This window comes from Crotalus tigris, unplaced genomic scaffold, assembly GCF_016545835.1.
Source record: "Crotalus tigris isolate CLP2741 ecotype Arizona unplaced genomic scaffold, ASM1654583v1 scf7180000018371.15429387391:27106975, whole genome shotgun sequence".
NCBI classification, from domain to species: domain Eukaryota; kingdom Metazoa; phylum Chordata; class Lepidosauria; order Squamata; family Viperidae; genus Crotalus; species Crotalus tigris.
The window spans coordinates 12,592,537-12,617,654 of record NW_024096970.1 but is presented as its reverse complement, the minus strand read 5'-3'; the positions used below and the strand labels follow the sequence as shown (position 1 = coordinate 12,617,654).

At 38.6% G+C, this 25,118-nt stretch overlaps 1 long non-coding RNA gene across 1 annotated transcript in view; it reads right to left on the bottom strand.

The window, feature by feature from the left end:
* Positions 1-793: 793 nt before the first annotated feature.
* Positions 794-25,118, bottom strand: part of LOC120311865 — an 86,371-nt gene continuing 62,046 nt past the window's right edge. The window contains exons 2-3 of the long non-coding RNA XR_005557750.1: positions 2,168-2,236; positions 794-832 (exon numbers count right to left, since the gene is read on the bottom strand). This is a non-coding gene — a long non-coding RNA (uncharacterized LOC120311865). The remainder of the gene's footprint in view (positions 833-2,167; positions 2,237-25,118) is intronic.

Here is a 25,118-nt window from a genome sequence, read left to right as displayed (position 1 = left end):
CAGGCAAGCTGCAGGATTTTGAGGTTGATGGAAAGGAACATAGTGGAGAAAATAAACCTAGCAGACAAAATGGAAGTTGCACCCTTTTCCTCTCTGTCTTTAGATATGATCAGAGTTAAACTCAGTTCATGTCTTTGCTTAATTGTATCAGTCCCAAGTTGACCCCCTGTAAACCCATCTAATCCAAAAAATAGAAGCCTTCTCACCAGCTCACAGTGCAGCCCAAGGGCATGTTTTACAAGCATATTGCAACCCAGAAACCCTAACTTTCCATCATCCCTCAGCTGATGACCTCACCATTCAATCTCCTTTAACAATGGATTTTGCTATGCTCCTGAAGGGGCCATCTAGTCTAAAAATAGGTCCAGATACACTAGTAAGGATATGCTTAGCTTTCCCAAACAAGCCAACTGATTTTTCACCTTATAGCCTTCAACTTCTATTAAAAAAACCTTTGTTTTTCATGGTTCAGGGTCCTCCTTCTTGTAAAATAGGTGCCCAATAAATGCTTCAATAAACACGGTTGCTTTCCTCAGTGTTGTGCCCTTTTGTCAGACTAAATATATGATAGAGGAGAGTACGAAGGCTGAGTTATACTTTAATTAAGGGAACTGCATATACTGTAGTATATTCCTTGTTCTTCTATGCCCCATATCTATACATGACTCATATGAGAGTATACTTTATTTCACAAGCCAGCTACAAACTGTGCTATGAATTTTAGTAGAGTTGCTAGCATTATTAGATCACATTTTTCATATATATGGGTTAAAAAATAGCATTGCTCACCAAGCTCCTTCTGACTGCAGACAGGATTGTGGTCAGAGTAGAGCTGTTGAGAAACAAAAGGAAAACATTAGAATACTCCAGGAAATCCTAAGCAACAGAAATAGAACAATTTTGAAGGGATAGAAATCAAAGGAACAAATCTCCCTAAAGTTTCTTACGAGGAATGAGCAAAGTCAGGAACATGAAACATGAAAAAGGAATGAAATGGAGTTTCCTAGAAGAAAACATTGCTGGGTTGATGGAACAATGCATAGAAAAATTACCATTTATGCTAGAAAAGTGTTAGGATTGTAATGTTGCATGGAAGGTAATATGTATCAAATACAAATCAACTGGTTGTGAAATCCAATGCCCACCCAAAAGGTACCTATGGAATGTTTTCTAGAGTCAGAATTTCCATTCCTTAAAAGAAGATATCGTTAGAATTTGTAATAGTCCCGTACATCCAGAAACTACAAGGCTGGAAAAGCTTGGAGTAGATATGTTTTCTGTTTACATATAAAAGACATGTCTACTCCAAGACTACATACCACCAGACTTTTAGAAACTAAATGGTATTTATTACTTATCATTGATATAATATATTATGTATGCTAATACTAATTTAATTAACAAAAATAGAACAAAGTTTTATTAGGACTTTTTTATGGTAAAAGAGTCTTCAAGTACCCTAAGGATCAATAATAATGTTATGACCTGAGCCTTCATGTACTAGACTACATTTCATTCAATGTATGAAGAATCACTCTTGTCTTTAGTTTTATATATATGGTTGTGTATATGGGAATCAGAAGCAGGTAGGTGAGAAGGAAACAGCACACACTGCTAGATTGGTATATAAAATTCAACAGATCTTTCATATCTGTTAATTTGACAATTCTGGATTAATTCATATCAAGTGTGGGACAGTTCTAAGGCTACATGCATTGATTGCATCAATCATTATATTGGAGCTTTTTTTTGTAATGCCTTTACTGTCAGAAACACATGCTAGAAAATAGTGACTGCAGCTTTGAAAATGATTGCTGCATACTCTATATGTAAATAGACTGGGTATCAGGAGAATGATTCTTCAAATATCTCTAAAAAGGATGTACAGAATTCCATGGGAGATTAGGAAAATCTGGAATCTGTAGTGCAAATGCCAGCAGAAGCCCAGAGGTTCCAAACACCAAAATGGGTAGCTCTTGATACTTCTTTTTCTGCTTTCTGTTAAGCTCAAACTTTCTCTCACCCACTTTCAAGAGAGCTGAAAATTGTCACAGGCATAGTACAGATTTTTCAAGTCATGTTGGCAAATTATGAACCTGACTCATTTTCTTTCAGTGGTTTGTGCAGCTGTTCTAACTATAATTACTGTCAAAATAGGGTAGCATACCTTGTAATTTCTCTTTTTCAATTGTTCTCAGTTATGCTGGAATGACTGTGTTGAAGATATTGTTGATATCTTTAATAAATGCAAATTCACATGGTTAGCTTACACACAATCCCCATGGAGCAAGATCAGTGTCTCTACTTTCCTTTGAACTTTCTTGAAACAACAACTACAAAAAAGTCATATCAAGGTGAAAACACAATTTTGCTAAAAGGTTATACTCAAACATTCATAACATTGAAACAAATGATTGCAAAACATGTTTATCTGAAAAGGGGATCTGCAATCAGAAACACATTGATGCTTTGAAGACCACTCACAGCTGCCATGCTGGCAGGGAATTCCGGGTGTTTAGTTCAACTACATCTACAGACTGCCAAAGTGAGAAGGGCTGTTCTTACTTCTGAACTGATTCTCTAATCTGGACACAGTATAAGAAGCTGGTGATAAATCATGCAACTTTACAGAGCTTGGTCCAACTATTCCAATAGGATCTCTGAAAACCACATTCTAAACCACAAATGGAAATTGATTTAACCTTTCAGTGGAGCTTGTTCTGCAGTCAGTGAGACAGTAATACAATATATGCCAAACTGCAAAATAGCTTTTTAGAGGTATGGGGGGGGGGGGGAAATCCTGGGGGCTGGGGTAAGGAGAATTTTCAACATTTTTCTGGATTTGGGTAGAGACAGGTGTTTTTTTAAAAAATTAACTTTATGTTAAACATTTTCTAACTATTTTCTTTATTTTTCCAAAAAATGGCAGGAAACGAAGTTATGACTTTTAATTGGAGAAAATTCTAGGGGCCACAAAAATAGGGTTGAGAATTGGCATAAGTCCCTGTCCAAGCTGGGTTATCCAATGGGGATCATGGCACCAACAGCAAACTGTGATTACAGCAAAATAATGACATTTGTGCAGTGATGTCATGATGGAAATTCTGCCCTTGTGTGTTTGTTTGGTGACTGTTCAAAGTTACAATAGCACTGAAAAATGTGACTTATGTCCATTTTTCACTGTTAGAACCTTTGCAGCATCCCCATGACCATGTGATCAAAATTCAGATGCTTGGCAACCGTTGCTCTCTCTCAAGGTTATGTGATCCCTTTTGCGAACTTCTGACAAGCAAAGTCAATGGGGAAGCCAGATTCACTTAACAACTGGGTTACTAATTTATCAACTGCAATGATTCACACAACAACTGTGGCAAGAACGGTCATAAATGGGGCAAAGGTTACCTAACAAATGTTTCACTTAACCACAGAAATTTTGGGCTCAGCTGTGATCATAAGTCGAGGATTATCTATACTTGGGCCTAATGTCTGATGCAAGGACAAAAGTTTTAAACTCATAATGGCTTGTTGATTGTTTCATCACTTGCCCCTCCTTGTAGATACTCATGATAGGCATAATACACACATTATACATAGTCAACAAAACTCTCAAGGCCATATAAAAATATTTTAATCTCTTCCAAATTTAAAATCTTTAAGTGTATTATATTACGTATGGGCTTGTGGTTAATATGATTATTAAGAGTGGCCAGGATCTACAAAGACTATAATCCAGGTATGATCCTATTGCAAATGCTTTGTGGGTCAGGTTCAGTCAACATGGGGAGAATGAGAGCTATTTTAGTAGATGCATCCAATTTTCTAGAATGTCATGGAACACTTTTCCACTGCAGGCTTACTCAGAATCTGAGCTTCTTTCAAAAGCATTGTAAGACTTGTTTGGGCTGGTCCTTAGGGAAGGGTGCGGAATTTTAATTGAGTGAGATGAATCTAATCTGCTTTGCTATTTATGTTCATAATATAGTCAGTATTTATCTATTAAAATTCCCACCAATGCATTCGACTTGAAAAAATTCACAGAAGAGATAATTTAAGTATAATAATGTTAAAAAAACCGCTATGAATATTTCAACCACTAAAACCTCTTTGCAGCCAGAGTATATATCAAAAAATAAAATGGATGGAAAACCACTGTACAGTAAAATGAAAAATACCTGGAATCAATAACATCAATGAGATACTCACATATAACAATTTAACCAATAATTCATTTTAATAAGTAAAAGATATCCTACCCACAGATAGCTAGCATCAAGAGACTAACCAAGGAATTAATAAATTATATTTAACAGCAGGTTCCAGTCAAGAAAACTGGAATAGTAGTAATTTATTAGCCTCTCCAAGATCATGTTTTCCAGAGGAATTGGACCCTGACTTTCACAATCCCTTAACAACAGACAGTTGAAATCCAAATTTTTGGAGGTCGTAAGACTTGGGGAAATTTGCCATATGCCAATAGAACCCAGATATCTAGGTAAACTTTCACTTTAATTCAACAGCCAAACAGGAATTCTCTTCTTACCAGGTTTTTGTATTTGAGACAAGAAAGAGCATCCTTGTCTTTATGGGAGCTCCATTAATGGGACTACTAGGCCAAAGGGACATCCTAGACCAGGGCTTTTCAACCAGTGGTACGGGTACCGCCTGTGGTACATTGGCACCTGGCAGGTGGTACGTGACCACCCTAGAAAAGTAGCAGGGGAGGGGAATGGGCTGAACCAGTGGCAACACCGCACAAGCCTGAGCGAGAGATGGCTGGAGCTGCAGGGCTGTCAGGGCTCAGCGGAAGCGCCAGGATCAGCGCAAGGCTCCAGCTGGAGCTCGGCGCTGATCCTGGCACTTCCGCTGAGCCCAGAAGAAGCGCCGATCAGCTGGAATGTTGCAGCATCTCCAGGGTCTTGTGATTTACATTCAGATGCTTGGCAACTGATTCATATTTATGACGGTCACAGCGTCCCAGGGTCATGTGAAATGACCAAAACCTGCTGCAACCACCCAGCAGACGGGGGGGGGGGAATAAAAACCAAACACCCACCCCCCACCCCTGCCAATCCTCAACAGAAATGCTCACAACAATGAAAACCTCGAATAGGAAGAAGAGCGCTGCTGGGTGGGCAGGCAGGTGTCTTGCTTGGCTGTGGCTTGGGGGGCACTTTTTTCAGTGCCATTGTAACTTCGAACAGTCACTAAGCAAACTGTTGTAAGTCGAGGACTACCTGTACTTTATCACTTTTTTCCTTTTTTTTTAGGTCGTCAAGTTTTTGACACCTTGCCAGGCGACTGGTGGTACTCGGATGTTGCCATATCCTAAAAGTGGTACAATGGGTGAAAAGGTTGAAAAGCCCTGTCCTAGACAAAGAGTCACTTTGGGGTTTTTTTGGGACAAACAAATATGTGAATAAAATAAAGCAGTCCTCTCTCTAAACCAGGGGTGTCAAACTCGCAATGTTATGTGACGTGTCACGACGTATTGTGACTTTTTTTGCCATTGCCGGCAATAGGGTGGACGTGGTCTCGCTATGATGCATCCAGCCCGTGGGTCGGCAGTTTGACACCCCTGCTCTAAACATATCTCCTTATTAAAGAATCCATGAGTTTCATCAGTTTGCAAACCCCTTGTTTATGTCTTCCTATACCTTTCTCTTCCAAACATTTTGTATCTTCTCCTTGAAAAAAATTACAATATAGTACAATTGGCTCTTATTCTCTGTTGTCAGAGGGAGAAGATTTGGTTTAAAAAAAATTGTCCAAGATACAGGGTTTGCCCCAGTTGTCTGATAACAACGTGAGATGCTACTAATGCTTCCCAATGCTTCCCAGCTTTTAAAGAGAACTTTAAGAGATTCCTTGGTGCTGTTATATAAATAGTGCTAAATAAAATGTGTGGGCAAACAAAAGTCACCCCATGACTTGTGACATTAATCCCTAGATCCCCGAAGGCAGAAGAGCTGTCATATTTTTGGTATCCATTCCTTATGAATATATCTGGAGTTGGAAGTGGATGAAAGGTATCTTTAGCTTTTGCTCTGTCATTTGCTGAGCTTTCCAGAGGTGAGTTGGGCACATAAATCCATATACAAAACTCATACAAAAAGAGTGGGATTTTGATCACATAGCCACAAGCACCATCTTGCTTTTTTGAAACATATCTCCCCAGCAGACACTGCAAAACTCTTGTAGAATAAGTTTCTGACAGAGCCTTCTAGCTAAGCTTCCTAGTGGATCATAGGCATCAAAGATTTCTTTAAAAGAAACTACTATGCTAGAATTCACATATCATACTCAATTATATTTTGTTTGAAATTTAGTGTGATTCAGCCACCGTGGCTTGTAAACCATGGTTTATGCTTAGTTGTGTGAATCTGGCTAATTATGAAGTATTCAATACGCCATAATTAAACAATTTCTTACTGTGAAATACAAAGTAAAGTTTCTAGTCTCCTAGTGATATGTAGCTGCTAGGCAATAGAAGACATAAGCATACTGTAAAATGTTCCCAGTGCACCTTTAAACCCTCCAAATATAATTTGCTCCTTTTAAATATAATGATCTGCCACCCCAGGTTCAAAATGCAAACAAGGTGCCAAGCTTATTCCTTGCCAACTCCAGATTTTCATGGAAAAGACCCTTGTTTGAACCTCTGGAGCACTGCAGTTACTTTAGCACTGATAATATTGAAGAAGATAGAATTAAAAAAAAATTTTTTTCTATGTCTTTGTTGTGTTTATGCAGAAGTCAGCCCCACCATGTTCAGTGGTCCTAGATAGGTGTATATTGGGTTAGGCTGCATTATTTATAGAAGGATTAGGGGTGACATAACAGCAGTGTTCCAATATCTCAGGGACTGCTACAAAGAAGAGGAAGTCAAGCTATTCTCCAAAGGACCTGAAGGCAGGACAAGAAGCAACAAATGGAAACTGATCAAGGAGAGAAGCAACCTAGAACTAGGGAAAAACTTCCTGACAGTTAGAACAATTAACCAGTGGAACAACCTGCCTCCAGAAGCGGTGAATGCTCCAACATTGGAAGTTTTAAAGAAGAGACTGGATAACCATTTGTCTGAAATGGTACAGGGTTTCCTGCCTGAGTAGGGGGACTAGATGACCTCCAAGGTCCCTTCCAACTTTATAATTACTACTACTACTACTATACTACTACTACTACTACTACTACTACTACTACTACTATTTAGAATTACCATAGAAATTACATTCTCCTTGTAAGCTTGCATTCCAAGAATAATTCTAGAAAATGCTCCACTCCATTCTGCTTTCTACTACTGAAGTATTTCATGAAAGGAACACAAGTCCTGTGCAAAAATAAAACTCTCACATAGCTCAGGGTTAAGCTTTGGAGCAACCAAAGCAGTACAAGGAGTCCCCAATTTACCGCTGTAATTGAGCCCAGGATTGCAATCATAAGTTGTTGTATTCATTAAATGAGTAGCCATCTGATTTGTGTCAAGAAAGACCACAATTTAGGCTATGTCAATTATCACCCAACTGTTAAGTCTGCAAATTGTGCTAAATCATGACGTGGTGTGTTTGGTCCCGATTTAATGTGTGTTATGAAGCCAACAATTGCAATTTTTAAATTCCATGGTTTATTTAATAAACTTGGCTAAAATTGTGCTGTAGCATGATGTGCAAATTCAGCCATGTATTATTCTGAATTTGTTCATATGACGAAATCAGATACATTTTCCCAGGTATCTGTATTAGTGTTAAACTGCTTTCACGGGGACCCAGTTATTACATGTAAAATAAAACATGCCACTGGAGTAAGAAAAGTCTTGAATCTCCTCTGCTAGGATGAGTTGGTTGCTTCTTTTCAGGAAGCAAAGCTAAAAAAAAAAATCCTTTCTGAGAAGAAACTTATGCATTTTCATGATTGTGCCCCAGGTGATTTCTCACTTCTCCCCACCCCCCTTTTTTTGAAGGGAAAAAGGTTGACATTTTACAAGCAAGTGGCATTTGTCTCTTGTGAAATCTGCTTTTCATTGCTATGGAAACAACAGGAAAGAAGTCCTGAAGATACCTTGGCCATCAAGGTGCTGGCTTTCTTTCTCATGAGCTGGGCCAAAGGATTTAAAAATAAGTACAGGAAATGAATAATAATTAAAATATTCTTATAGTGTTCTCCACTCTGCTTACCATTGGCACTGCAAATGGCAGGAGAGACCAAACTTTTGTTGGGACAGAGCTTGCTAAACGGTAGGATCACATCATATGAGGGGAGAATGAAAAAGAGAAAATTGGTTGGTGTTTGTGTGTGCGTGTATGTGTGTGGGGATGTTGTATCTCCCAGGTGATGCACCTATTCTATTCAAAATGGCAGGAAGCAATTCCATCAAATATCTGAACATCTCACAAAGGAGCCTCAAGGCATGTGGGATACGGTTGCCCACACTGGCCCATGGCCTAGTAGCATTTGGGATTGGATTGTTGCCTTTTTATTAGCCCAATCACCTTGGGCTCCTCAAAATAAAAATATCAGCAATGAAGCTAAACCTTACATGGACAAACTTGCCCTAGAATACTGAGACATGCTTTAGCCAATGCTGAAGGCATCTTTACAAGTACAGGTGGTCCTTGACTTATGAACACAATTGAGCCCAAAATTTCTGTTGCTAAGTGAGACAGTTAAGTGAGTTTTGCCCCATTTTGCAACCTTTCTTTCCACAGTTAAGTGAATCACTGCACTTGTTAATAACATGGTTGTTAAGTGAATCTGGCTTCCCCTTTGACTTTGCTTGTCAGGTCACAAAAGGTGATCACATAATCCCGGGACACTGTAACCATCATAAATAGGAGATAGTTGCCAAGCGTCCGAATTTTGATCATGGGTCTATGGGGATGCTGCAAACGATTGTGTGAAAAATGGTCATAAATCACTTTTTCCAGTGCCGTTTTAACTTTGAATGGTCACTAAACAAAAGATTGTAAGTTGAAGGACAACCTGTATTACTCTTTCCTCAGCAAAGATTGATACATTTCAAACCAACAGTGCTCTAGCTCATGTGTGCAACCCTATAAGTCACTTTTTGCTGTACAATGTGCTGCAGCAATACATGCTATTAAGGAATAAATGACATGAAGCACCATGATGCATGTGAACTTGGGGACAGATTTTATTTGCACAGTTGTGGTTGCCATCTTGACTTTTTAACCACCATTTCTCTCCTGTACATGTCCCTGCCTTTCATCTGCAAAGAAAACATGAGGGCCAGGCTCTAGGACACGACTGTCAAACTCAATCGTGTCATGTGACGTAAGGTGACGCATCGCAACTTTTTTTGCCTTCACAGAGCTGGGGTGCGTGTGGCCTGCACGTGATGCATCTGGCTGGTGGGCTGGCAGTTTGACAACCCTGCTCTAGGAGAACATATTCCCAGGCCAATCAGTCCTGATTAAGTTCAAATGGGAAAGTCAGTTTTTTTAGTGTGATTGATATCTAATTTGCAGTTTGAGATTCGGGGACAAATAAATTCAGTTTGAGCTATTTTGTGATTTGATTATCAAACATGCCCACAAGTTTCAATGAACAAGTATTTAAACACCTGTACCCACTCCCTTTTTGCTGGAACTGGATGAAAATAGCAATGATGGTAAACCCCTTAGATGACATTGATCTAAGTTTTTATTGAGTAAGTTCTTAAATTCTAATCAAGAAATTCTAATAGTAGTCTACACTTCTTTATGGCAGGTGTGTAGAATGAAGGAAGGTTAACAAAACAGCCTCTAAAAATGCTTAAAGAGCTAAGTCAGAATTGTTGTAAATGTTATACCCCAACTTAAATATGAAAACTCTAAACATGTAAACTTTTACTTTTTCAGTTTGTGTTTCTACGGTTCCAAGCTTTGCATGAAGTGAAGAACAATCACTGATCTGTCCATGTAAAATGATATACTTTCCTGCTTCTGGTCACTGGATTCTGTGAAGTTCATAGGTATTTGGCAAATTGTACAACATAAAGGCAGGATAGAAATATAATAGACCAACAACAGTCAATCAGCAGAGGCAGCAGAAGGTGAATGGCATAGTAAACTACAATGTCTTATAGAAAGAGCAAAACTGGCATGAGTAGTGTCGTATTCTTAAAATTCTTTACATTTAGCTCACTGTCTGCAAATGTTAGCATATCATCCATTCGTTTATTGTTGAGAGACTGTCCCAGTCATGCCACATTTGAAAGTTCTGTTCCAAGAATGCCCACTGGGCTGATCAGCCTTATGACCATCTTCAGAGAACTGAAGTAGAGGGTCCCAGTACACAACCAGAATACAAATGAAGCAAGAGAGAGCAAAGTTAAGTCCACATTGAGGAAATGGATAAAGTCCAAAGTAATAGCAGCCTTGCCATCCCCCAAGATGCTCTGAGGTGCACAGAGTGCTTGCAAAAGTTGGACCATCTTACTGGATAGGACCATTGGGATTGAGTTGCAGGACTCTGATTGATCACTAGATGGAAGCAAAGAGGCAATAAAACCTCTGCTTCCATCTAGTAGTTTTATGGAATTTTGCATCCCATCTCTGGTTCGCTCTATTGTTGGCTGGTTGCTCATGTCAGTGTTAGAGACCTCATCAGACCACACAGCTCTCACAATCTTCACCATGTTTAGAACTAAAAGGGCGACACTGCCTATAATATCTTTAGAAACTGGGACTTTTAAAGAGGGATCTTTCTTGGTCTTGCCACTTGAGACCTATTTAATACAAGTTATATGTAATCAAACCTGAGAATCTCTGCACCCAAACCATGTGCTCAGCTACTAGGACAGGAGCTTTACAGCAGCACAGATCTCTGGTTATACCTATGATTAAGTTCTATATGTCAGTTCCTTTCTTTCATTACACCACCCAGTATGGAATTCAATTAATTAAGAACCTGGGATTATGTTTCTTCTAATGGAGATAGGGTATTTTTGGAGTCTATTACAAAACATGATAGAAAATCCTTTGCATTGGGGACTGAATCAATTGATTTTAGAATGTTCAACATTTTTCTGATTAATGTTGCTTTTTTGCTCAGCCTTTCATTAAGAAGGGGCATTGTTGATCAATTCCAGCATTTTATTCAGAGAGGAAAGTGTTGAAATTACTGTTAAACTTGTTACACAAGCCACACATAAGGGTGGTAAGAAACAGAAATCTGAAAGCAATGATTGCCATTCACATTGCTGGAAGAGAATTCCATTAACGAAGTCTCAATTACAACTGCATCGTCAGTTTTTCTCCCCACCAGTGCTTCTGAGTGAAAAGCTGCAGTGCAGCCCATAATTCTAGACAATCAGTGCTAAAAATAAACTTTCATCCTGCTGGATACAGCAGTTTCCCAATAGGCAAACCCTGGGATTTATGCTGCAAAGGAAACAGTTTTAGTGCAGTACTTATACCACAACTGCTTTCAAGCATGGCGTGGGACCTGTTTGGAAAATTAGGACCCCTCCCAAAGTGGGTAAACATGTCTGCAGGAGATCTTGAACATTCACTTTAGAGCATAGAGAATGGGATGAACATATATCACTGAACAGATAGAGACTGATTCTAAGAGCTAATTGAATCAAAATTGGGGTAAGAAAGGTGTTATAGCAATGCAGTTCAGTAACAAGCAGGACTGAGGCTATCAATCCAATAAGGCAAGATAACAGGTAACAACAGAGGTCTGAAGGCTCCTCTGCAGTGGTGGGATTCAAATATGTGAACACCTGGTTCTCTGTATGGATTCCCGCTTCTGGAAGTCCATTCTGGGCTTGGGCAACAAAAAAATTAGCTACTGAAGTGGTGCGAACTGGCTGAATCCCACCACTGCTCCTCTCTCTCTCTCTCTCTCTCTCTCTCTCTCTCTCTCTCTGTGTGTGTGTGTGTGTGTGTGTGTGTGTGTGTGTGTGTGTGTGGTAGACTAGTCAAGAAGACTTTGGGAAAGCCTAGAGTCTTCTGGACAAGAAGACTCTTGGAGGATGGATAATTTGCTTCTTTGGTCAGTAGTGCCAGGAATGTTGACATCAACAAGAATTGGCAAGCTTGGGTATCCTAAGATAAATCCAGTCATCTATGGCAGGAATTAGTTGTATTAGGCTTTGTGGCTTGCTGGCATTTAATTAGCAAGGGCTGCACAAGAAATACAATGCCAAATGGAGAGGCAAGCCTCAGAGAAAGAGGCTGGTGCAGAACAAATGTTAAAGCCTTGCCAACCCTCCTATTCTTAAAAGCAGTTAATATTTACTTCCACGCTTGTTAGCTTGGCACATGTTCACTCATTGTCAAGAGACTAAAAGTTGTCCCAGTTTTGGAGAATTTCAAGTGAAGCTTGGCTCCAAGAGTAGGTACTGAAGTGATCAACCTGTATCAGCTTGGTGTATTGAGAGCTGAGATGAACTTCTCAGTGTGTTAGAAGAATTCAACAAAACTATAATATTCCATTAGCACAAGCAAGAGCAAAAATAAGGCTTGTGGCTGGCCACATTCAAGAAGCCAGGAGCTGAGGAAGTATGTAAACCTCAGAGCAAGACTTGAGGTTAGTCTGTCACCCAGAAAGAGTTCTAATAGGCAGAGGTTAATGAAGTGCTAAAACGCATTAAGAAGTCACAAGAAAAACGGTTTCATATCTATTGAATTCTGTCTAAGGGAAAAAAGAAAGAATTAAATTTATAACAGATTGAGTGACTGATCCAAAAAAAGAGTAGGCAGGAATTATTGAATTACACATCTGAAAAGGATGTTGGAGGCAATCTGGACCAGTCAACTGCATCCTTCACATATAGCCACCCAGCTTTTGCTTAAATATTTCCAGTATAGAAGTCACCTCTTTTGTTTCAGTCTATTTTAAGAAGTTTCTTGTAATGTTTAACTAAAATCAACTTCTCTGAAATTCCCACCCATTGGCCTTTGGGGACACCACTTTCTTCCATCTTCTGCATACAAACCTTTTCATATTCAAAAACCGCTCTCATATTTCTTTTTAATGTTCTTTTTCCCAGGCTAACATACCTCTGTGGCTTTGGTTTTTCTCATCTTCTGTCACATCAAGACATTTAAATATTAGTGATTATTCTCCAGAGGTTGATCTGGTGAACATGATCCACCCTACTCTGCAACTTGTGTTGCATTTTAAGGGCTGGGAGAAGGGTAGCTTGCCTCAAGTTACCATAGAATAAAGAAGAAATTTAAAGGAATCACTCTTGGTTTATGCACTGCCTTGGTTCAGAAGATGTCATAGTCTGACTTTCTAGATGCTTATTAATTGGATAGCCTTTTATTCGAAATGGTATAGGGTTACCTGCCTGAGCAGGGGGTTGGACTTGATGACCTCCAAGGTCCCTTCCAACTTTTATTATTATTATTATTATTATTATTATTATTATTATTATTATTATTATTATTATTATTATTAAAAAATGAGGTCTTAAAAGCCAGTGATAGCCCAGCTTACAAATCCTGAAAGAAATCCATTTATAAATTTAATAATCAACAGCATTTCTCATGTATTGCTTTCCCACAGCTTTCTCCTCTCCACCTTTCTTCCCAGAACACAAATTGAGATAATAGCATGGAAGCTGTGATGGGACTGAAGGTTGATTTTTGTCTGTTTGTTTGTTTATTGATTGATTTATTGATTTTTACAGAAGGAGACAAGGTTTAAATCTGACAGAATTTTGACCCCATGATTGCAGCCACCATCTTGACTTTTCTTGACTTCCATAAAGATATTCAGAGAGAAATTGATAAAGGCTCTCCATTCAGTAAGAGGATTGTTTTCCAGACCAGTGAATTCAGAACAGATGGCACTTTTCTGTTTATTCCCCCCTATTTCCTTTGGCAAATTCCCAGTGAAAAATAACTGGGGCTTGGCCAAAACCAGATACAAACACAAACAAAAGCCAATGCTTTCACTTATTTATTATTTTTGGAAACAATGGCAATGATTGGTAAAGGAACATGACTGAGTGGCTCGGTCTCTATGGAGGATAGGCATGAACTATTGCCCTAGACAGGAATGTGATATTTGTTTCTTGTTCCTTTTCCTATACTTTATGAGGCTCATCACTTTCACAAAATCTTTTGATGTTTGCAAAGGATGGGGTCTATATTCAGCAAGTGAACTGGGAAAGGACATATAAATATAAGACTCGTTCAATTTTTTGTGCCTTTGAGTCAGCCTTTTAGGCAAGATTTTGGAAGTGGTTTGCCATTGCCTGCTTCCTGGGCTGAGAGCGAGTGACTGGCTCAAAAGTATCCAGCTGGCTTTGTGCTTATGGTGGGACTAGAACTCACAGTCTCTAGTTTCTACTCTGATGCCTTACCACTACACCATTTGGCTTTTTCATGCAAACTAAAAAAGTGCAATCCAACCATAGTTACACTGCCTGATTTTCCCTGATAGTGTGCTTCAATTTCAAAATGCAACAGCTCTATATTTCATGGAGGAACACAGGAGGGCCTGACCTGCCGTTTCTTAATTAGGAGGAAAGAGAGAAATGGAGAGATTGTGGACCTGATCTTTGTTTATACCATTTTTTTTTCTTTCTAAAGTATGTCCCTGAGTGACTTGTCCAAGATCACACAAGAAGCATTTGGCAGAGGACTGAAATAAAATTGGTATTCTTTACCATTTAATCACTGTCTTTCATGCTCTGCTTTCCACATCATATTTACAGCCATTGCAATAATATACCCCATTTGGCTTCTATCTCTGTCTTGAATGTTTGGCTTTCCAAAGGTCTGGTATTTTTTTTTTTTTGGGTGGGGGTAAAGAAATGGAATTTATGAAAAACAAAAAAGAAACATACGTGGACACACATGTGCATACACCCAGAGACTGATGGAAGGGAAAGTTTTGGGTCATGTCCTGAGAATTGAGAAATATTAAAGATTCTTCAGATGTCACATGCTGAAAATCAGAAAGATTTAGACCTGTATTACTTTACTTGGCGCATCATTTTCCAGATGAGGGTTCTCAAGATGAATTTGGAATTATTGGAAGACAGTAGCCAAGGGAAAACTGTTACAGGACAAGGAAGTTTTTCTCATTGTCTTATTTAATGACATATGAACTCTGTGTTGTGTGAATCTGTCACAGACAGAGACAGATGGCTTCCTCAGTTTGAAGATGTGATATAACTACAGAGGTGTTAGGAGCACAAAGGGCATTCTGGCTGAGAACTCTGGAAGCTGAAATTCTGATGCCCGTAGAAAACACAATTTTGGCAAAAACTCACAGTACATTTCTGGAAGTATGTTAAGAGAAGACTTAAAATGAAAAAAATATATATTTCATTTGTGTGCCATCAAATCCTTCTAAACTCACATCCACGGCCTTGTCTTTAGAGATAACAGAAAATGTTGCTCAATGCCCAGAATGAATTTTGAAGTTTCTAATTAAATTACATTTCAGATTATTAAACTGGGAAATATTTAAGTATCCAAGATTATTATTCAGCATAAAAACTATGTTGATCTAGTGCAGTTTCCTCCTCAGCCAATTAACCCACCTCTGTGTTTAGGGATAACTATGTCAATAAACTCTTGGGCATTTTTAATCCTCCCAGCAAGTGAGTTAAGGAGCTTTCATTCCCCACTTCCCACTTTTTTTAAAATATGGCCTGTAAAATCTTGGGGTAACAGAGATCTGCTTTGCAGTGAGCAAGTTGTGAGCATACCTGCTTTCTGCCCATTTCATTTTCCTTTTTGTCTCCCATTTAGCCTGAGAACTGAACTGAAGTCAACTGAAATGGCCATAGAGACAACCACAGAGATGGCCTCTGAAATGGTCCAGGAGATTGTTGGGCTCTCTAGGATGTTATTTCGGCTATAGACAGGAAAAGAATTAGATAATTCTCTGGATATAGCTTGCAGATATATGGGACTGTTTTGAGTTTATTCTAATCTCTTTAGTGTTATTTTGTGGGGCTAGTGGACTCAATATTCTTGTCCATGTTATACACTTACCCATTAAGTCAGGGGTTCTCAACCTGTGGGTCGGGACCCCATTTGGGGTCGAACGACCATTTCACGGGGGTCGCCAAACAAGGCTGTCCGCCATTTTTCCCCCTTTTCTTTGGCCACGCCCCTGGCACCTGGTGATGTATAAGTGGTTGGGGGTCACCACAACATGGGGAACTGTATTATGGGGTCGCGGCATTAGAAAGGTTGAGAACCACTGCATTAAGTGCACCATATGGACAGAACTGAAGAAAACATGCTTACTACATGCTAAATTCTCTAATTTTGGATCCCTGAAATGTAAACTCCACATCCATGTTATAGCAGATTATTGAAGAACCTTCAGCGTTCCACTGAAGTAAACTGACTATAAAAGTAAATATTTATTTATTTACTTCACAATCAAATTTGTATAGCTGCCCATCTCACAAAAAGTGACATTGGCTGTCCAGACAAAATATTCCTTTTGGTCTGAAATGAAAAATAATTAACAACGAAAAGCAGTTAAATGAGCATCTGCAGTGCCTCCATCCTTGTCTTGCACTGATGAAAATAACTAGTGAGGGAGCTGGGAGATAAATTACCTCAGGTTAAACATGAAATTAGTATGTTAATTGGAAGCAAATTTGCTACGGAAAAGAAAATAGATGAGGTGTGTTTGCAGGTGTGTAGGTGAAGGCACAGGCAGCAAGTGAATTTTGCCTAAGAGGAATCAGATGTACTTGTTTCAGAGAAGCAGAAAGAAATAGTTTAGTAAATGAAATCCTTATCTCTATATAAATGCTAAAAGGCGGAGGAAACAAGAGCATTGCTTATCCAAAGTCCATGCCCAGGTGGATACTACTGATGTCTGTGAAATCTACATAGATACCGCTAGAAGCCGAGTTAATCATAGTAATATCTACAATTACTGATCATAGGAGATGCTACGTGTGTACACAAACTAAGGGACTGAATAGAACTAAAGGACTATGAGCTTCTATTTTTTTCTCCTCAGTCCAATCCAGTTTAGAGTTCCAGAGCACACAGATAATGGGAAAGTAGAAAACCCAGGTGGCAGAAAGTCCATATTTATAATTAACCTGTGCTGTTTACGGAGATTCTCAGGTATCCAGGTCATGGTTATCCCAAAGATGCTTTTTCAAAAGGCAACTGCACCTTGTTTTTTCCTTGAAAACATTTCACTTCTCATCCAAGAAGCTTCTTTGGTTCTTCAGTCAGAACTGAAGAAACTTCTTGGATGAGAAGTGACACATCTTAAAGGAAATTACAAAACCCTGTTGCCTTTTGAAAAAGCACCTTTGGGACAACCATGACCTGGATACCTGAGAATCTCCGTAACAACACAGGTTAATTATTCCAGTTCCATAGCATCCTATGTTGCTTGATTTTCTTTGATAGGGAAGACAGGTTATTAGCAATAGCCACTGTAGGCTCTGAACTGAATATAGCTGTATGACATAGCAGAAATAGCCAACACCCCAGAAGACAAGCTCAGGATCCAAAAAGATCTTGACAAACTTGAACAATGGTCCCTATCCAACAAAATGAATTTTAATGTGGAGAAAAGCAAAGTTTTACATTTAGGCAGGAAAAATCAAAGGTATAAGTACAGATTAGGTGAGACCTGGCTCAAAAAGAAGTAACTGTGAGAGGACCTTGGAGTCCTAATGGGTGATCACTTGACTATGAGCCAGCAGTGTGCAGCAGCAGCCAAAAAAGCTAATACAATCCTGGGTTGTATAAACAGAGGCATAGAATCAAGATCACGTGAAGTATTAATACCGCTTTATAAAACCCTAGTAAGACCACACCTGGAATACTACAACCAATTTTGGTCACCATACTACAAAAAAAGATGTTGAGACTTTGGAAAAAGTTCAGAGAAGAGCAACTAAAATGATCAAAGGCCTGGAGACTAAACATATGAAGAACAGCTGCAGGACTTGGGTTTGGCTACTCTAAAGAAGAAACAGGGCTGACATGATAGCAATATTCCAGTATTTGAGGGGCTGCCACAAAGAAGAGGAGATCAAATTATTCTCCAAAGTACCAGAGGGCAAGACAAGAAACAATGGTTGAAAACTGACCAAAGAGAGAAGCGACCTGGATTTAAGGAGAAACTTCCTAAGAGTGAAGACAATTAACCAGTGGAACAGCTTGTCTTCAGAAATTGTGGGCACTCCATCACTGGAAGTTTTTAAAAAGAGACTAAACAGTCACTTGTCTGAAATGGTATAGGTTCTCCTGCTTAATCAGGGGGTTGAACTAGAAGACCTCCAAGGTCGTTTCCAGCTCTATTCTGTTCTGTTCTGTTCTGTTCTGTTCTGGAACCAATGATAATATTGATTTGGGGATTATTTATTTATAAAATCCCATCTTTCTGGCATGTGGGACAAGGCTCTCCTATCTTACTCACAGGGTTTTCTCAGGATTTGTATTTACCCTCAGGGTTTAGAAAATCTATCAAAATCTATCTTGTTAAATTCTTTTAATTTATATTTCATTGTTAATTTTAATCTGAGTTTTAGCTTTCATTTTTAAATTCTGTAAACTGCCTTGAGTATTTGCTAGACCAGAAAGGCAGTCAAAAAAGGGAACTTTCATATATGTGCATCTGTGTTTGTGTAGGTGTGATACGGTTTTGCAGATATCTCATGTACACATGTAAACTATATTGGCAACATATACCAATAACACTTCCTGCCTTGTTTTATTAGTATTTTTATATTTCCCTCAGAAGACTATATTGTTACCCTTTGTGGCAAATCGCCATTTTCTGGAGACACACACTAAACATGGTGTTTATAATAATAAATTATTTTGAGAACCTTCTCCCCACCCAATGCCCCCAAAAGATCAGTTTCAGATCCTGGAGGTTTATCTCCCCCCTCCTCATTTAAAAAAGAGAGTTTCTGGCCCTTATGCCTGTAAATACCCAGTTCAAAGGTTGTTCATGATGAATCACATAGTTTCCTATTTGAAATCTCCTGAGTGCGTTAGAGTTCAGTTCCCAGGATTCCCAGCTAGCATGGAGAATTCTGGGAATTATGGTCCATCCTGAGGCTGCCAGCTTGAAGAGATCTGTGAAGTTGTCTTGGTTCCATCCTATCTAGCGATGTTTTGAAATGTTGGATCTTGCATAAACTATTGAATGCACACAAATGGAAAGCAAACTGTTTTCATCTATCCCAAACACATCAGGAATATGTTTTTATTGCTTAAGTTCTCTTCTGCAATACAAGACTGAGAAATAAAGAAATGTTTATTTTTCTCTCCCTTCCTTGCTTCTTTCTGACGTGCAACCAAAATATTATGAACTTACCCAAACAATGCTTTCCCTCCCTTCTAGTCAAACATACTTCTGCTATCTTTGAATAACACTACAAGTTTCTCATTTAGGGCTGTGTCTATTCATTCTCTTTATAAACATGCACTAAGGAGAAAACTATTTTCTGAACATATGGCTGTTGTCTCTGTTTTGGATGGAAAAATGTCTGGCATTTTGCTGACATCACTGCATTTTGAGTCATTAGGAAGCTCTGTATAAACAGCAGGATATTTTAATCAATCAGAAATATCTGAAATATTTTTTGTATGGCCTATTATAATGGTAGAGTTATTTATTATTGTTATCATACTTATTCTTTGTGATCTTGGCATAATTTCTAGGGTTTGATATGTGGCCTGCTGTGTCTGGAGCATGGTGGTAAGCCTGAGTCACTTCTTCTATAGTTTGCAGAGGGAAATAATACTAGATGTTTTCCGTATCTTAGAGTATGGTGGAATCTGCAAACCTGGCTAGATGTCTGCTTTTGACAGAATGCCGTAGTTCACTTGCTAATCTGTGTTAAAATCTATGGGTTCACTGTTTTTGCTTGGGATGAATGTGCCAAAGCTGTTCCAGAAATGAAGTGGCACTATATTCAGAGGAACTATGTATTTATTATTTATTAGATTTTTATTCCAGCCTTATTTTTATAAATAACTCAAGGCAGTGAACATACATATTATAATTTATTTATGAATTATTTAAATTCATAATTTGTCTTTCTACCCAGAGCTCTCTCTAGATACACATCAGTCTAAATCAAATACTACGAAAAAAATTGAAATTTTTATTAAATTAATTTGAAAGAGCTTGATTTTTATATTACAAGAAACAATATTTCCTCAGCACCATACTTGAGGGAGCAAATAGTTAGAAGAAAGAATCTACTGTATGTTGGAAGAAAGGAGAAAGAATCTCAGGCCTGTGCCAATAAGAAACTACGGGCATTGTTAGGATGGCTTTTTCTACCAAAATGTCTGGGCCAAATACGTTTCAACATCAGTTGAAATAGTTATGTCTGTTTTCTGCATCAACATTTTTTTTATTCACTCCAAATCATTGTTTCTCAAACTTGGCAACTTTAAGATTTGTGTATTTTAGCTCCCAGAATCCTTTAGCCAGCTGGCTGAGGAATTCTGGGGGTTGAAGTCCACACATCTTAAACTTGCCAGATTTGAGAAACCTGATCCTAAATGATTGCTTTGTGGCAGCAGTTTGGGCATTGCAGTCACAGATTTTTCCCAAATTATGTTCCTAGTGCCAGTTAACTATTGCTTTCTTACAGGGATTCTTTTAAAATTTTTCTGCTGTACATGTTTAAAATGTCAGCAGAAAGGATAATAATAATCCATAATTAATTTTTAAAATTCTTTATAGAGTAAACACAGATGAAAATAAATGAGCAATCTCTGTGCATCAATGCTGGCAATGTGTTTCACAATAACAGTTTCTGGGGGGGAGACTTAAATACTCTCTCTAAAAAAGCCCCAAAATGTAGGATACATTCTTTTTATGCTAATTAAGCATGACTTCAGTCTCAGCACAATCAAGACTATTCACAGTCTCACAAAGACCCGTCAAAGGAGATGATGAGCAAAAAGCAATATTGATATTTACTTTGAGAACATCCTGGTTTGGTCCTCCACCCAACAATTTCATTTGATCCTTTGCATTGGCAGAAATGTTCTATCATCATGAAAAGCATCTCAGTGATTACATTAAAGACATTTATTTTGGCCCAGTGTTTTTTGATAAGCTGAAAAAGAACTAAAACACACACTGCAAAGTTTCATCTTAGAATTTTTTTTAAAAAAGAAACATTACTATGGAAATATATTCTGGTGGAAAATGCAGTGTAGATTCAGGATACGTTTTATTTGCAACAGATCATTTTGAGCATAGGCACAATAACATACAATAGCATTAAGTTAGAAATAACCAAGATATTCACAGGTTTTAAATGATCAATCTACATATGTGGGGATCGCACAAATATACACAGACCATACCAAACTAACATGTAGCAATAGCAGTACAACTTAGACTTGTATATTGCTTCACAGTGCTTTACAGCCCTCTCTAAGTGGTTTTACAGAGTCAGCATATTGCCCCCCAGTCTGGGTCTTCATTTTACTGACCTTGGAAGGATGGAAGACTGCAGACTAAGTCAACCTTGAGCTGGTGAGGATTGAACCCCTGGCAGTAGGCAGAGTCAGCCTATTGCATTCTAACCATTGTGCTACCAAATATACATTTGAAATAAAAGGGATTTGATTTAGTCTAGTTTGCACCAATGTATATGAAGATCACACAGTTGATGAAGGTTAGGATCCTTTTGATAATCGGGGGGGGGGGCATCAAGCTTCAGGCTGAGCTACAGTGGGTCTTCTCAAAATGACACTGCAGATGCTAAGACTGATATCCAATAGGACACAGTCAAACCCATGATCAGTGGTGGGATGATCAGAATTGTAATCCAAAACATCTGAAGTGTACTATAATGTCTATTCTTGGTCAAATCAAAACCACCCTTTTGAATTAAATACTATCAATCAAATTCAGATGCAGGCTGGTCTTATTGAAATAAGTGTCATAGTACTTGATAATTTTTACTTCATTCAGTGATTCGTTTGAAACAAAACTTGACACAAACTAGCATGCAGTTATAACGTATTGAAGTATAAATAAAATAGAGTAGTTCTGCTACTATATTAAGTTAATGATACTTATTTACTATTTCCTTACTATTCTATTAAGGCAATGATACTTACTTACAATAATACTTAATGTTAGATAAGAAAAAAATGAACCAAAACAATAATTATAAGCAAATTCTGAAACTAAACAGAATTTTTATAAAGATAAAATTATACAATGGAATCTAATAATCTAAAATTTTAAAATAAAGTTACAATTACTAATTTATTCATACATGACCAAAGATTATTCATCTACACCAGAAATCACTTGTGTATGCATATTCTACTGTACACAACTTTGCTACATTAAGCATAATATTGAAATACATTATAGAATAAAAGTAGACACAGCAGTCTAGTCACAAAAATCAAAGGATATTCAAACTGCTATATCTTTAATGACAATAAATTGCACAAAATTAATAATAATCCTGAAACACTGACTTAGATCCAAATGAAAGTAGTCAGGCTTTAGTCTCAATGAAATCAAAAGGAATGAAGGAAGTTATGACTAACTTGTCTCATTGTTGGTTTGGATCCACCCTATCCTATACTTTCTTTTTAACCTGTTCTGCAGTTGGTCACTATTTGTGTATCATTTGACTACTTATCAAAGCTGGAAACTTATAGCTCATGGTAGGAAATAAAAGCTCAAAACTGTTAATCCAGGACCTCAGATCTCCAGGAATGACCTTGGTATCCTTGGGTAGTATAAACAAGCCCACAGTGGAGTTTGGCAAGACATCTGACAAAAAAGGTAGGACATGGAAAAACATGTTATTTCTGTGAAGTCTTTTATATCCCCTTGACGCAGGCAGGAGATTGTGCTATTTAGCTCTGTCTGAAAGCAAAAATCTTAAACACTCCCAAGCAAGAATGCTAAAGAGCGTTTTGGGTTCCAGGAATAAGAAAAGACAGGATACTGAAACTGCTGCAAACTGTCGCTTCCCCAGGATCACTGCGCATCAAGGTTTCAGCTTGTGCAGGACTGAGCTTGTAATTCTTCTTGGAGGGTTTAGCAGCATGTGCTCCTCAGAAATAAGCTAATGTTGATTGCAATATATTTTACGAAGTGGATGTGACTTAGTACAGAGGAAAGTCTGATATTTTAGCTCTGGGAAAGTAGATTCCATGGGGAAAAGAAAACCCATATAAACAATTTCAGTTTTTTCAATGTGATATGATAATTCACAGTGGTAAGGAGAACATGGATCCTACTCAGCTCCAAATTATTAATGAAGCAAAACGTTAACACAAGCACACAATATTGGAAGCACAATTTTTGCCCCCCCCCCCTTTTGACTGCTTATTCAGAAGATTATTACCATCAGTGGCACAAAGCAGTTTTATTGTGATGATAGTGGGCTGAATTTTTGTACTTAAAACTGGGCTTTTGATTTTTTTTTGTAAATTTTTTGATCAGTTTGAATATGAGGGTATGAAATGGTGTTGAAATTCTCAAAAATGTATTGAAAATTAGAGCATTCAAATCATTAGTCAAATGTTTCCATCCTGAGAACATCATGCATGTATTTCTGAATGTCATAAGCATATATACCCATATGCATATCTTTATACACCTTGGCCCCCTCTTTTCTTAGTCTTCCTTAATCTTTTCCTTAATCTTCCTTCTTCTCAGAAATTCTGAGCAAACATTAGTTTACTATGTTCATTAAGAGCAGGAAATCATGATCTGTTCATCATTTAGCTGATTAGCTGATAAGATGTCTTATTTGGGCCAAGATTATTTGTTTTTGTGCTATTAATAGCAGCATCCTGCTCTTCTACTGACAACTGACAATGGCCCATGGGAAAATGATGTATGGGCAATTACCTAGTACTGTGTTTTCTCGAAAATAAGCCCGGGTCTTATATTTATTTTTAATCCAAAAGACCCATTAGGGTGTGTGTCTTATTTTACAGGTGGAGGCAGAGGTGCAGGGGGGAGGAGGGGGAGCCATCCCAGGTGGGGCAGCAGGTGAAAGACTCCCCTGGAGGACCAGGTGGGAAGGTGGGCCAAGCACAGGAACTACGGAGTTTTGCATGGTACAAACAAGGTAGAAGATATTGTTACTGCCCCAAAGCCATTTAGTCCAAGATCAGACTACTAGTGAGTGTAGAGGATGGCACAGATTTGGCAGGCTGCTGCTGCCATCACCACTGCCATGGAGCAAGCCCGGCTCCTCCTGGGAGTCATGGGCTATGTGGCTTGGCCTGCTAAACCTCACTTGGACAGAACTTCAGCACCCAGCATACACCAGGCTGAAGAGGAGCCCTCCAATAAGCCAAAACCAATGGATGGTGCTCCCCTCTCCTTTCAGAATGGGACGTGTTCTGCTGCTGAGAAAGTAAATGAGCAAAACTTTTGTAGCACAGCCAACCCACTGCATTGAGATGCCATGCCTGGCAACTGAAACTCACCCAACTGCTGCCTCAAAGCCATGTTTGCAAGAAAACACTCCCAGAAAAGAACAAGTGATGAGAAAGAAAGCCTGCCTCTCATTGGTGGAAATAGGTAAATGGGGAAGTGGTAGTCAAAAGAACAGGGTGGGGTTAGTCTTGCATGCTGGGAAGACAGGGAGAGAACTGAATCGCTGAGGCTTTGAGGCAGAATTGGAAAGAAGCACGAGAAACTTGGGCCATGCTGAAGGAAAAGGGGAGCGATCCCTGAATTAGACCCTTTCTAGTCAAGGGACAGTGTAAAAGCTGAAACCACATTCACTGGTCACCTCAGATTAAATGGCTTTGATGCGGTAACAGTATCTTCTACCCCGTTTGTACCATGCAAACTCCCTCACCTCCCATGTGAGTGATGTCAAGCTGGTCATGCCCCCCCACGCCCCCAGGCAACCACAATGCTAGGGCTTATTTTTGGGTAGGGCTTATTTTCGGGTTAGGGTTAGGGTTAGGGTTAGGGTTATGAACACGGGGTTTGAACTAGAGAGACAGCAGATCTGATTTAGAATAAAGGAACAGAATTTGCTTTGCTGAATTAGTAACAAGGTCCAATATGTTAGGCCCTTTTCAATGGAAGACAGTAGTATTATCAACTTGCTCCAATATCATGAAACTCACTAGAAGTTATTTGTTTTTTCAATACAGAACGTAAAATTATATAAATTGTGATAT